The sequence below is a fragment of the Calidris pugnax genome, unplaced genomic scaffold (genome assembly GCF_001431845.1).
Source record: "Calidris pugnax isolate Ruff unplaced genomic scaffold, ASM143184v1 scaffold44, whole genome shotgun sequence".
Lineage (NCBI taxonomy): Eukaryota > Metazoa > Chordata > Aves > Charadriiformes > Scolopacidae > Calidris > Calidris pugnax.
The window spans coordinates 3,284,202-3,297,260 of record NW_015094506.1 but is presented as its reverse complement, the minus strand read 5'-3'; the positions used below and the strand labels follow the sequence as shown (position 1 = coordinate 3,297,260).

The following is a 13,059-nucleotide window of genomic DNA, read 5'->3' as shown; positions in this document are numbered from 1 at the left end:
GTGATCTCTGAGGAGCATTTCTGCGTGTGCTCATTTGAGGGGGTGTATGGAAGACAATCTCCCCAGAGCAGTCGCATGCGTGTATTTGTGCGCGGATGAAAGGTTTCCCCCCAGCTTCCCCCTGTTGCAGTTTTATGTGTTGTTTTTCTCAGCAAATACTGCAGGGGCACGTTTCAAGGTGTAGTTCCCTGTGGCTGTTGCACGTACCTGTGTTAGAAGGTGTATAGCTGTTGCATGCATACGTGTGTGTGTGTGTGTGTAGCTCCTCAGGAGCTGTTGCTTGTACGTGTGTCATTCCTGGCAGCTGTTGTGTTTTCATGTGGGTGACTTGATTCTGAAAAGCTGTAGCCTTTGTGTGTGTGTGTGTGTGTGTGTGTGTGTGATATTCTTCCACAGCTGGTGCTTGTGTGTGATCCTGGGAAGCTGTTGCATGTTGTGTGCAGCTCTTCAGCAGCTGTTGTAAGGAAAACTGTGTGTGTGTGTGTGTGTAGTTGCCCAGCAGCTGTTGCTGGTGTGCATGTGTGTTTTCGGAGGTGTGCAGCCCCCCGGCAGCTGTTGCATGCCTGCTCATGTCTCCGGTGGAGGCCCACCCCTTTCCGCCTGCACCGGAGCGGTGGCTGTGCGGGCGAGGAGAGCTGGGAGCTGGCTCCATGGGAGAGGGACCTTCGCCCGTCACAGCCTTCCCAGCTGGGAGAAGCAGTGCCGGCTCTGGTCCCGGAGTCCTATCAGCCGAGCCTGTGGCGAATTAATCACTCGCATTTTAAATGCCAATACAGCCCTTTCTGCCTTCTTCCCCCAGTGATGCGGATGCGGCGAAGGCAGCAAATCCTCCGGCTGTGCGTGCCCTCCCCGGACTGCTGCTCCGTCCCCGCCTGTCGTGCTCGCCTGTGTGCGTGGCTGGGAGCGCTGCCTAGGTGCAGCCAGGAATGAGACAGCTGTGGGGCAGGGGACAGCACAGCTCCAAGGGGTGACACAAGGTGGGGGGCATATTCCCCACCCCCCACCTCCCAACCCAGCCCCGCTTCCCCCCGAACACGCATCCGCAGGGCTGCAAGTTGCTTGAAGAACAGGGGTCTTTTGTGCCTCCACTTCGTCTCTGTCATGCCCCGTATGGAAGCTGGGAGCAATCGCCCCTCCAGAAGCAGGTATGTGTGTGTGTGTGTGTGTGCGCGCGTGTGTGTGACACGTTTTTGAGTGCAGCCCTTGTGCAGCTGCCTCGCGTGTCCTCGGCTCCCTGTTGTCGTCTGTGTCGCCTCTCAGAGAAGCGGCTGAGATTGGAGGGGAAGGACCGAGAGGGGGGAGAAGGGCAGGATGGATGGATTGCCTTTCTCCTCCAGCCCCGCATGCACCCCCTGGGGGGGGTGGATGTCTCTGATCTGAGGATGAAGGCAAGGGGTGAGTGCAAGGGAGATGGGGAAGTGACTGTTGGGGGGGAGGGAGGGGGAGATAATGCCCACATGGGGTGATGGGAGGGAAAGAGGCTTGGAGACGGGTCTCCCTTTCAGTGTGTGTGTGTGTGTTTGTGTGTGTGTGCACTCGCTTAGGATAGGGATGCTGAATAGGTCCAGGGCTTGCTGCACACAGCTGGGTTTGACTGGTTTGCTTCTATTCAGACCTTGCAAGAGGAGGGGAGACATATATATGTATGTATATATATCTGTGCTTGTCTTTGTGTGCATAAACATACATATGTATAGGTATAGCTATAGATATATACCCCCCCCATGCATGTGCATATATAGATCTAGGTACACAAACATGTATGTATAGTGCCTGCAGTTATGGGAGGGAGCAGGAGACAGCCTCATCCCACAGCCCCCTGCTCCCTGCCTCTTGCAAACTTTGTCGGGGAGCCTTTGCAGACAGCGATCTGTGTGTGTGTGTTTGGTGTGTGAACATTTGCCTGTTTTGGATGCAGGGGAGTGAATAAATCGCTGCTCTGCTTTTACACTGCTCTGCTGGGAGGCTGACTGGCTGCAGAAAAGTCATTGCGTGGTGTCTGTCGGGTGTGTGAGTGTGTGTGTGTGTGGTGGTGGGAGCTGGATATTTATGTAGGGGCCCAGGACAGCTACTCAGATGCATATGTACGTGTATATGCATTGCTTGCAGGGTGTCTGCGTACCCATTTATTCCAGCAGGGAAAGCATGCCCACATTTTTATGCATAAGGATCCTCCTGCTTTGGGGCATGGGATGGGGGGAGGAGAAGCTGAATGAATGAATGGGAGCAAGAGGAGGGGGAAGGAGGAGGCATGGGGGTGGGGGAGAAAGATGAACAGACGCATCCTATTCTCATCCCAGGACAGGCAGGAGTGCACAGCTGCTGCTGTTCCCATTCCAGAGCTTGGATCTGGCTGGGGAAAGGCAGCATAAATCTGCTCATGCTGCAGCAGGCAGCGTATTCGGGAGCTGCTGTGCGTAATGCCCTCTCCTGTGTGTGCTGGTGTGACTCCCCCCTACCTCTGCGTGCATGCATGCGAGCACACATGTGTGTCTGTGTGCACAGGCGGGGGTGGCTGTGCACAAACAATATGCTTGCAAACATCCTTGCGAGCACCCAGGGAAGGAGGTGTCGGCGACGGGGAGAGCATCGCTCCTGCGCTGCGGGTGCGTGTGTCTCACAGCCCTGCACGGCCCACCGTCCATTTACACCCACTCTGGGCTCACACGAGTGTCTGCTGTTGGAGGCCGGTGGGTGCACACAAAGTGGGTGCACATGTGCAGGCCAGACTTAGGAGCTGCTCCCCCCGCTTTTCCCCTAAAGGCTGGAAAGCACAACCCTTCTCCCCTACCCTGGAGTTAGGGAGCAAGAAACCAAGCTATGGAGCAGGGAGAGGATTGCTGAGATTGGAGCGGGGGGGGGTGCAAAGATTATGTAGAGAGTAGGGAGCGGAGGGGTTCGAGTCCCTGGAGGGGACCTAGGGGACTGGGGAGCCTGGCTGCATTGCATGCTTTGAGCCAAGGAATTTGTCATGCCCTGGGAGGTGGGAGGGAGCGGGAGTGTGTGTGATGTGGGGGAGCTGGGGTGGAGGGGGAGAAAGGGGGCTGTGCCAAGGTACAGGGGGGATTTCTGGTCCCCCGCACCCCCCCCAGTCCTCACACACACCGTCACTCCTGGGTCCCGGGAAGCGCAGCCTGACAGCATCACTAATGTAATATTCAAAGGGAGCTTCATTTGCATGGAGCATGCATTATTAATATATTTAAATACAGCCCCCCTCTCGCCTCCCCCCGCTCTGTGCAGACTGTACCAGCAGCAGGGAGGAAGCTGCAGGGAGTGGAGGGGTGCCGATGCGGTGCTGGGGGTGAGAAACAGCCACTTTAATCCCACCCATTTCCCCAGCCTAGAAACCTTCATTCCCCCCCTCAGCCCCTTCCCCACCTGCCACCCTCCTCACCCCTTTAATTTTCCTTCGGGATGTGGTTGGCCTTCAGGGCATCCGACCCACAAGCACGCAGATGTGTCGGTAGGAAGCAAGCTGCCTTCATTGCTCTTCCCCCACCAAAAAACTCCAACACCGAGGGAAGAAGGGTGGATGCGTGGCCTTTCCCTCTCTTCACCCAGCTCCAGGCAAAGTGGGTATTTGGGAATACGCTGTCTGATCCGCTGCGCCGGTGCAAAGCTAAGCTGTGGAGCAGAAGCTGCTTGGAGGGTAGAGAGGGCGTTGGGGAAAGGGGGGCATACGGGGTGTAGTTCTTGCTTGGGGGCAACTTGCGGTTAAAATGGGAAAGGTGAAAATCACAGGCAGAGGGGGAAGGCGGGAGGGGGGGGGCAGTGTAGCTGTGATGGTGTCTGTGATGTTTGCTCCTACCTGGGTCATGTCAGAAGCCAGCTGCAGCTCCAGGCAGAGTGCAGCTGCCTCAACTGACCCTGTTGAAGAGTGGTGGAGAGCACTGGTCACCTGGGAAAAAAGCTAGTGGTCACATCAGGGCCTGTTGAAACCTCCCAGTGCTGTCAGCAGCTGTGTCAGAAAATATCAGCACATTTGCTGGGAGAGAAAGACCCGGTTGCTCTCTCCCTCATCCCAAATACTGTCTTTTTTCTCTCAGTCCCCTGTAAGTGTGGGCCTGGGCTAAGCTGTTTTTTTTTTTTTCTTAGTGTGAGGGAGGGCAGAGGACATGCAGGGAACACCTCTGTCCTCACACTCTTGTGAGCTGATGAGAGACACCCTGCTCTGGGAAAGGGATGTGGTGTCCCCCAAAACACACTTGCAGCCCTCACCCATGCCCAGGCACCAGAGTAGGACAGGAGCAGCCTAGGTGCAGAGCAAATGTGCTCCAAGAAAATACCCTATTTTCTGAGAACAGAGGAGCTTTTCCTTTTTCTCCTTCATGGAGGAGCAGAGCTGTCCTGAACAGTGAGGGATACCAGGCTGCCAGCAGAAATGGGAGAAGCTGGAGCTTAGCCGGCAGCACTGCGGGTTCTGCTCATGGGGGTTGTCCAGGCTGGTCCCCATGCTGAGTTACAGCCGGTGCTTGAGCTCTCTTCAGGGTTCTGCAGGGGCAGAGCTCAGTGTCCCCTGGTGCCTTTCTGTGTGGGAAGAGGGGTGAAGGAGGATGTGGAGTTGAGCTACTGAAGGGAGGCAGGATGAACGCACAGATGCCACTTTCCATGCTGGGGTGTGTGTGAAATCCTCTTTTTGGGCTGAAAGGCGAGGGCAAAGCTCAGGGAGCAGACCAAAGGAGTGTGACCCACCTCCAGCCCTTTCTGTCTGCTGGGCCAGGATGGGTTTCCTGCAGCTGCGAACCAGATGAAGGCTGTATTTAAAGCCCCAGATGAGTCAAGCTTGGCACTTTGGAGGTGACAAAGACTGTTGTGCTTGCTTCAGTGGCGAGATGGTCTGGCAGCAGTTACAGCTTCACTTTAGCAGAGCTGCATTCATGTCCTGGCTTTCCTGTGCTCCCCAGTCGGCATTAGTTTTGTAGCTTGCTTTGTCGTTCCCTGACCTCCTCTTTAAGGGCTTATAGCAGTTCTTTGGGTCTCCTGGGATCTCAGGTGTACCTAGCCATTGCCTGAGATGAACCACTTTTCTCACAGACAAGACTGACCAATTAATTTTTTGTCACTGAGGAGAAATGACCTCGTTTGCTCAACACTCATAAGCCAAGAGGAAACCCAGTTCCAGCTGACCAGCTGAGGTACAGAAGGAGGGAAGGGAAGTTGTCACTCTTTTCACAGCATTATAAGGGGTGGGAAAGAAGCTATTAGGAGCCAGGTTGGGGTGAATGACTTGGTGGGTTTGGTCCCTAGATGTTGCCTCTTGAAGGAAGTCTTTAAGGTTCCCAGGAAGCCCTAGTTTAGGTAGACACAGCAGCTACATGGTGCCTTATAGCATAGTGCCAAATGCGAGACAGGCACGGGATCAAAACCCCATAGGAGAATCTGTCCTGCTGCTGAAGGTGACACCTATTCATCCTCCTGTGCTGAGGCCGTTCCTTCCCATCTGCAGTCACCCCAGAGAGTGCATCTCCAGCTTCTCAGCCCTTTAGCACAGAATTTTGTTCCAGGCAATGCTTTGGGGAGCTGATGGTGCAACATGAATTTCACAAAGGTAAGATGATGTGTCTGGGGGCCAAGACCTCATGTTCTGAGCCAAGACGCCCACACACAAGCTTAACAACCACCTGATTTTGGTAAGCTGTAGGGGAAGGACTGTTTGCAAGAAACTGTGGGTGCTTTTACCTCCTGTGGATGTCAGTTAATCTGATAGCAGAGAGATGGAGCAAATACTGTTGTGAGGAAGGATCATCAGCAACGTGACTTGGGGAGGGGGTCACAAAGTAGCAGGAGAGATCCTTTGCTCTGCCACAAATGGCCTGTGGGGAAGTTCCTTCCTTCCCCTCTATACACCTCAGCACTCACCTCACTTCTGAATGAGTTGGGTGATAAGCTGATCACCATGGAAGGCCTTAGAGATGTGCAGACTCTGCCTGAGGATGATGTACAGGCTACCAGTTGCCTTAAGGCAAGGTGTCACATGTTTGTATTCATTCTTTACATGGTCATGCACTCAATCTGTAGACCAGATGGGTCAGAGCTGCCAGTGTATTTTTAGGTTACTATGAGGACTCCATGAGCTATCCTTCCTCTGGGAAGATTGGTTTATGCATGAGAACATGTATGTTTGTAAACAGGGGGAGAACGATTTTCTGCTAGGCTTTGTCTGCCCTGTCCTCTTGTGTGCACAGGTTACATCTGTGCGTGCACAAAGTCTGTGTGCACATGTGTGTCCTTCCTGCCTCAGCTTCATCTGTATTATCCACTTATATGTGTTCCTGTGTAAATATTTATATGTACCTGAGTGTGATGCAGGTAATTGTGGGTTTATTTGTGGAGCACATGTGTATATACACCTTTTCCATTTCTTGGACGTGAAGTCTCTTCTCAAGGTGTGTATGTAAGTGTCTGTAGTTGTATGCCATGCTCAGCTGGAGAACATCCATCCTACTTGTCCATGTATCTTCTTCTTCCCACCCCTCATGAAGGTGTTTCTTCCTCTCCCTGGAGAGAGGTCCTGTGCTTTAAGAGAGAGTCTTGACTACCCCATGTATGAAGTGAGCTACCTTTCCTGACATCTGTGCACTCAAGTACCTCCAGAAACATCAAACCTTGAAGCACAAGGCCCAATTCATACTATTTCCAAGGCTTTAGTGAGACGAGTCTGGAAAACCTGGCATTCAAACCCGGGTGCTATGCTAGCTGAAGGAGGGTGATAAATTGGAGGGAATTCAGAGAAGAGCAACAAAAATTATGAAAGGGCTGGAAATACTTATTTATGAGGAGAGATTAAAAGAACTAAATACGGAGAGCTTGGCTAAATGATGATACAATAACAGTTTACAAGCATTTGAGGACTGTAAACACCAGGGAAAGGAAGAGATTAGTTAAGGTGGCAAAAGATGGGCAAAGTCAGAGTTATGGGATGATGCTGAGCAAAGAGGAGAATATTTGGCTGACTCTGAGGATACGCGCAAGCCTCCTGGTGTGAGTGCTCAGACCAACTATGAAATAGTCTGGCAGGTTTATGGAGATGCAAGTGCTTGCAGCAAGGAAACACATGGTGGTGAAAAGGGGTGGAGGGAACAAGCTAGACTTGGCAAGTTGTGGAGGTGGAGTGATCTGCAAGGCCTCTTCTTCACATGCAGCACTGCCAGGAAATTTTTGAGAGATATTTGATTGTCTTTCACCTTTTATTGATTCCCTGTCTCACGGCTGGGGAGAACCTGCAGACACTGTTGCTGATGGAGCAGAGAGGTGGCACAGAAAGAATGAGTAAACGGTGTCTGGTGGAGGTGGAGGACATTATTCCCTCTGTCTCTCCATCCTCTCTGGCTGGAGACATAGCCTAGGAAACAATTCTGTAGGAAGTGCCTGTAGGTGAAAAAGGGCTTTGCCACAACAACTTTCTAGGAGGGTACAAGCTGAACCTACTGAAGTGAGTGGTTCCCTCTTTCCAGACAAAGATGGCTTGGCATGGGGACAGTGGGGTCAGGAGGACCAGTCTTTCCTCTGAATTCCTAGTCACAGCTGGTCCAGAATTGGGACAACAAGGTCAGAAGGATTAACTCCCCTCCTTTTTTTCCCCATTGCAGTCACAGGCCAGGAAAATTGAGTCAGATCATAATAAAAGGATTAGTGTGGAGAGGCTGCCGTGAGTAGTGTGATAGACAGGTCAGGGAAATAGAAGGGAATTCAAGGGGGTTGGCCCAGTTACAGATGGTCTGCTGAAAGGGCTTTGTGTTTATTGATAGGGAAAGGGGATTTGGTCTTAAAAATTCTGGAACAAGGCATTGAGGAGGCTAGCACTCAAGCATGGATGTTATTCCCAGCAAGGACCTGTGCTGGGATGACTGGTTTAAATGACCTCAGACCTCATTCCAGTTTAAAGGCTGCGGGAACATAAAATTCTTCTTGGAATGGGCTCTCTTGTTTGTGCCCTTGTCCATCCATCTCAAATATGATCAATTGCACCGAAATGATATTGTTGCTCATAGCCACTATTTGCCAGTGACTTCTGGGCCAGCCTGGCTATGGAAAGCCGTAGGAATATAAGAAGGACCCTACTGAGCCAGGTCTGAAATCCACCCAGTCCAGTATCTCCAACAGTGGCTGAAAGAGGGAAGAGCACAAAGACTGTGCCCACTGTGTAGGAGAACTTCCTCTGAACACTCTTCTAGCCTCCAGTGATGTGTGGCTGAGGGACCTTGTGCCAGAAAATCTGTTGTACATTTCATAGATTTCTATGCATTTATTTTTTCCCTGGATTTGTCCAGCAGGTTTTTGAAGTCAGGTAAAACTTTGGCATCCACAAAATCTCACAGTAGGAAGCTCTGCAGCCTAAACATGCAGCATTGCAATGCAAGACCTCCTGTCATTTGTCTTGAACCTGTTACTTTCTGGTTTAATTTCCTGACCCTTGGTTCTTGGGTGGGAAGAGACAGTTAACACCTGATCCTTCTACCCTTCCTGTCATCCGTGGTTTTATAGACCTGTCTCATTTTATGGTCTCTATTGTCTCTTTTCCGGTAGCCCTTCACCTTTCATTTTCTGCATCTATCAGCTGCCTCTTTCTTGGCTACAGCAGTGCAGCTCTATAGTGACAGAAAGACATGGGGCATTTCTAGGTGGGAAGTGACATCGCAGAGATGAGCTGTGCCAGGTCCCACACAGGTGAAGGCTTTTATGTCAGCTGCAGTGGTATGGTGTAGGAGGAGGTGAAGAAGCTGGGCAAAAACTCTGAAACCAGTTGTGGGTGACCTTGGCCATCAAGATAGGACTGGGAAGGATCCTAGGAGGCTTGAAAAATAGGAAAGGGAATTTTGAAGTGGACCTCAGGGTGTGGGGATAGCTTCTCTGAGCATGGACAGTGGTGGTCAGCACGGGCAGGAGTAGGGACTTGTCAATACAGCATGAGTGAAGGAATTGAAAGGCCAGAGTTGGTGGAGATTTGATTTGGGCTCTGACTGAAGGATGTTCAGCTAAGCAGATTGATGGTGGGACAGTCTGTAGTCATGAGGGTCTTGGGAAAACATGGCTTGGATATTCTGCTGGTGTGATGGGCAGTGGAGGAGAGTGGGAGGAGAAGATAAGAGGACATGGACTTCCTATGAGGAGGCTCTCGAGCCTAAGCACAGCACAGGGACATTTTAACCCACTTGAAAGAAGTACTCAAGAGTCAGCTCCCAGGTCAGGACTAGGCTTTTCTACAGCAGATTAACAGATTTAGTGACAAAAGCCCTGCTGAAATTAAGATTTTCTCATATTTGGTGGCTAGCTGAGGCCCTCAGCCAGGTGATGGAGAAAAGACGAATGAAAATGAAACACCAGCCATCTTGTGAGTGGTCTTCAAACAGAATAGATTCAGAGGGAGGAAAACAGCTCATGCCAGGAAGAAAAAGGTCCTGGCAGGGCGCAAAAACCTTGTGGTTTTGGAGCGTACAGGGAAAGAAGAAGGTGCCCTCAGTAGCCCGTATGATATTTCCTACAGAGGAAAACTGTTTCGAGTAACTTTTGAATTAAGGGCTGTAGGGGATGGAGGTGAGTGGTGGAAAGTCCGCTTAGAGGCTGTCAAATGTGACCTGGGCCAGGACAGGCAGCAGGGAGATTGAGGGACAGTACTGTCAGCAAGGGGAGATGAGGGGAGAGGTTTGGTGTGAAGGAAGGGGCAAGGTGAAGGCAGAAAGGCCTGAACAGCGTCAGGAGAGACGGTGGTGGCGAGATCTCTGTAGCAGCCATTTATGCCTTGAGATTTCAGTCTCTGCTCACCACTGGGTGCCTCTCACAGGACAAGGAGCTCTTCTCCAGTCCCAGCAGCCTGTTTCCAGCCTGGTCACACCATGGGACAATATAGCTGCCTCGCTCTTCCTTACAGACCAAGGAATGTAGTGGGACATGTGTCACACCATGTGTGTGTCCAGCTTTTCTGCCAGTAGTCAAGTGTGGAGATGGCAAGGGAGAAGGCATTTCTTCTGCCTCCCCTCTCACTTTCTGTCCTTTTCTTTTCTTCTGTCTCATCCCCCATGCTGATTGTAACTCTTCTTCCCTGCCCTGTCTGCTCACCTGACACTGGCTGCATCCTGGGTCTCTGTTTGTTTTCCTTTAATCCATGCGATGGATCAGTGACAGACCCCCACTGAATATTTTTTTTTTTTTAAATCAAAGCCCTTTATCTTGAATTGAGCAAGGTCAGGGGAAGCTTCTTAAGGCATCAGTTGTATTTTCTAACTCTGCCTCAGAGCAACTTAAAGGATGGCTCAACAGGATTAGTAAAAAGCGCAAGATTGGACAAATGGATTTGGCAGGGGCTGGCTGGTGGGCCTGGGGGAGCGGGAGCTTGCTGTGCCGGGAAGTGGGAGAGCTGGGCTCTGCTCAGGGTCTCCAGCCTTGCCTGCTGCCCACTGCGCCTCCGGGCACTCCGAGGCAGCTGGGCTGATGCTGTCAGGGCATTGTCCTGGCGCTGCCCTCGGGGAGAGCATCCTCAGCCCCCAGCAGCACCGCTCTCTGCCCAGCGAGGCTCCTCAGCGCCGGCCAGCAGCTTTAGGGCCACGGCACAGGGGACATGGCTCTGCGCTTTGGGGATCACCGCCCCCAGCACAAGCCTCTTTGCGGGGCCTCCAGGGAGGCGCAGATGACAGCGGAGCTGTGTACAGCTGTAATAGCGTGGGTCAGGCCTCAGGAGCAAGGCAGGATGCCATTCCCTGCGGGTGCAGGTCCCCATGGCGAGATTCCCGCTCCCTCCCCAGCCTGCTGGGTGCTGCTGGAGGTGTGAATTAGCAGTCCAGAGGTGCTGCCATTAGTCTCTGCTTCCTTGGCTTGGCTTTTTCTGCTTCCCTCCTCCCTCCCTGTTTCGTCTTACATTTTTCCAAGAGCACGTTCTAGAAGAAGGTGTCAGGCTTGCGGGGTGACAGAAGGGCAGCAGGCCGTATGTGAGCTCTCCTGGCTGGCACACAGTGCAGCCCCAACTGGTTTGTGGCCCTTGGTCTCCCCAGCATCTCGCCGCTGCTGGCAGCACCACTTCTCCCTTCCTCTCACCATGGGTGACTCCTTCCCAGGGGGCGGTTGGCCATGGCTGGGGTGGGAGAAGTCTGTGCCAGGCTGCCCCTCGGACTTGTGATGTCCAAGCTGATTTGACCAGCTGCTTGTGCACCCAGCCACCAGCCTGTCCCAAGAGGGACTTGTCCCTTCCCCACCACACTGTGAATCTGTGCCAAGCAGGAGTCCCAGTCCATTTCTTCTCTGATCCCACAGATGACTTCTTCCTTCCCTCACCCAAGTCCCTCTGTCCTGCACTGGGTACTCAGTGAAGTGGGGCTCAGTGGCGAGAAAGGAGTCTTGTGAGGAGCATCTCCACTGGCTGCAGCCAGCTACTATAGCCAGTTCCCCATCAGGGAGACACCCCCTCCTTCCACATTGTGTTCAAGGGCACACATGCATTGGGTTACCCTACATGCACACACACGGCAGTGTGAATCGAGTGTTGAAGGGAATAGAGATTCACACAACCTTGGCCTTTACTTTTCCAAGCCTCCCAGAAAGATAGGGTGGCTGGATTAGCCGGGGACATGGCTGCTCCTCCCCAGTGCAAGGATTTCCCTCACAGGACTTGCTACACCATCATCCTCCCACGAGCAGGAGCTTCTTCTCCTGTGCAGGGGAAGGCTCTCTGGGATCCTGGTTCCTCTTCACCATCCCCCTTCACCAGCCTGGCCTCACGTCCTAGGGCTCGCTTTCCATCTGGGGCACCCCAGCCCCTCAGCGTGTGCTGCCCATGGGGGAAGTTCACGCCATTCCTGCACAGAAGAGGATTTGCATGCATGGTGGGGGAGAGACAGCCTGGCCTGTTTATTCTTAATGCTCCGTATTATCTCCATTAATAATGCCACCTCTGCCTCACATGCTAATTAAGGCTCAAGATTGTTAATGTAATAGGGAATTTGGGCAGAGACCACACAAGACTGGCTGGATTAAGTTAACCTTATGGACTGTTAATGGATCTCCTGGAGGGGCATTTCTGCCTAATGAGAATCCAGCTTGAATGATAATGAGGGGTTTGCTCTCTGCATGCCCGGAGGAGCCAGGAAAACTAGTGAGGCTGCAGGGCAGGATGCGGGAAGGGCATCGGCAGGAGCTGCTGGTTGGGAAAGGGTGAGAAAGGTGCGGGGCTTGAGGGGGAGAGCCCAACATGAGGGAAGAGTTGGGGGGAGTGGAACAGTGGTGGAGATGCTGGTGCTGCTGCACAGGGGGAGCCCCAAGCAGGAGCTGAGGCTGGCCCCTTGCTTTTTGCAGTGGGCGTTTAAATATTAACACAAAGTGCTATTTTTCGTGGTCGTGATTGCCAGCAGTGAAAAGGTCACCCAAGCTACGTTAGCCATGAGCAGGACTTCTCTCTGGGGAAAAAAAACAACTGGAAAGGACACGACCTGCACCGTGGGTTGTGGCTGCTGCTGCCCCATGGATCAGAGCTGGACTTTCCCAGGCTATTTTGTTGTATGGTGTGGGGAAAATGTTGGGGAAGGGACCATGATCTGAGCACTTTTATGTGTAAACACTGCCTTGCTGGCAAGCAACAAAGTGAAAGGCTGGGTCTCTATACAGAAGAAACCTGGGGATGAATTAAAGGTGATAAAATTGAGCTTAGAGGTTAGGTTTTCAGAGTATAGGGTTGGGTGAAGTTTGGGGATAGCATGGATTCAGCGTTGTAGTTGAGGCAAAGCAGATGGACCTTAAGTGTTAGGTTGCATTTTCCAGACAAATCTGTGAGATCCTGGGCCTGGATTGAAACTGGGTTTTGCTGGGAGCCCTTGAAGCCTTCCTGGGAAGGTGTGCATACTTTCACATCTGGCTCCTGTGTGCTAGTTTTGTCCTCCAGAGGGAATAGGTGCAGACTGGGATATAGGACAAAAGCAAAGCGTGAAATGGAGGCCAGTTGTTTGCATTTCAATTTGGGGAGCCAAGTAATTTAGTAATTCGGGAGGAAGGTAGTGATCTGCAGCACTGGTTAAGGGAATAAAGAAATGGTTTTGTCTTGGTCAAGTCCCACTGCCCCAGGAGGTGCTCCAG

General features: G+C 52.2%; 1 long non-coding RNA gene across 1 annotated transcript in view; it reads left to right on the top strand.

Moving 5' to 3' along the window:
• The first annotated feature begins 646 nt into the window (after positions 1-646).
• LOC106901166 overlaps positions 647-13,059 on the top strand; it is a 51,519-nt gene continuing 39,106 nt past the window's right edge. The window contains exon 1 of the long non-coding RNA XR_001414265.1: positions 647-1,145. This is a non-coding gene — a long non-coding RNA (uncharacterized LOC106901166). The remainder of the gene's footprint in view (positions 1,146-13,059) is intronic.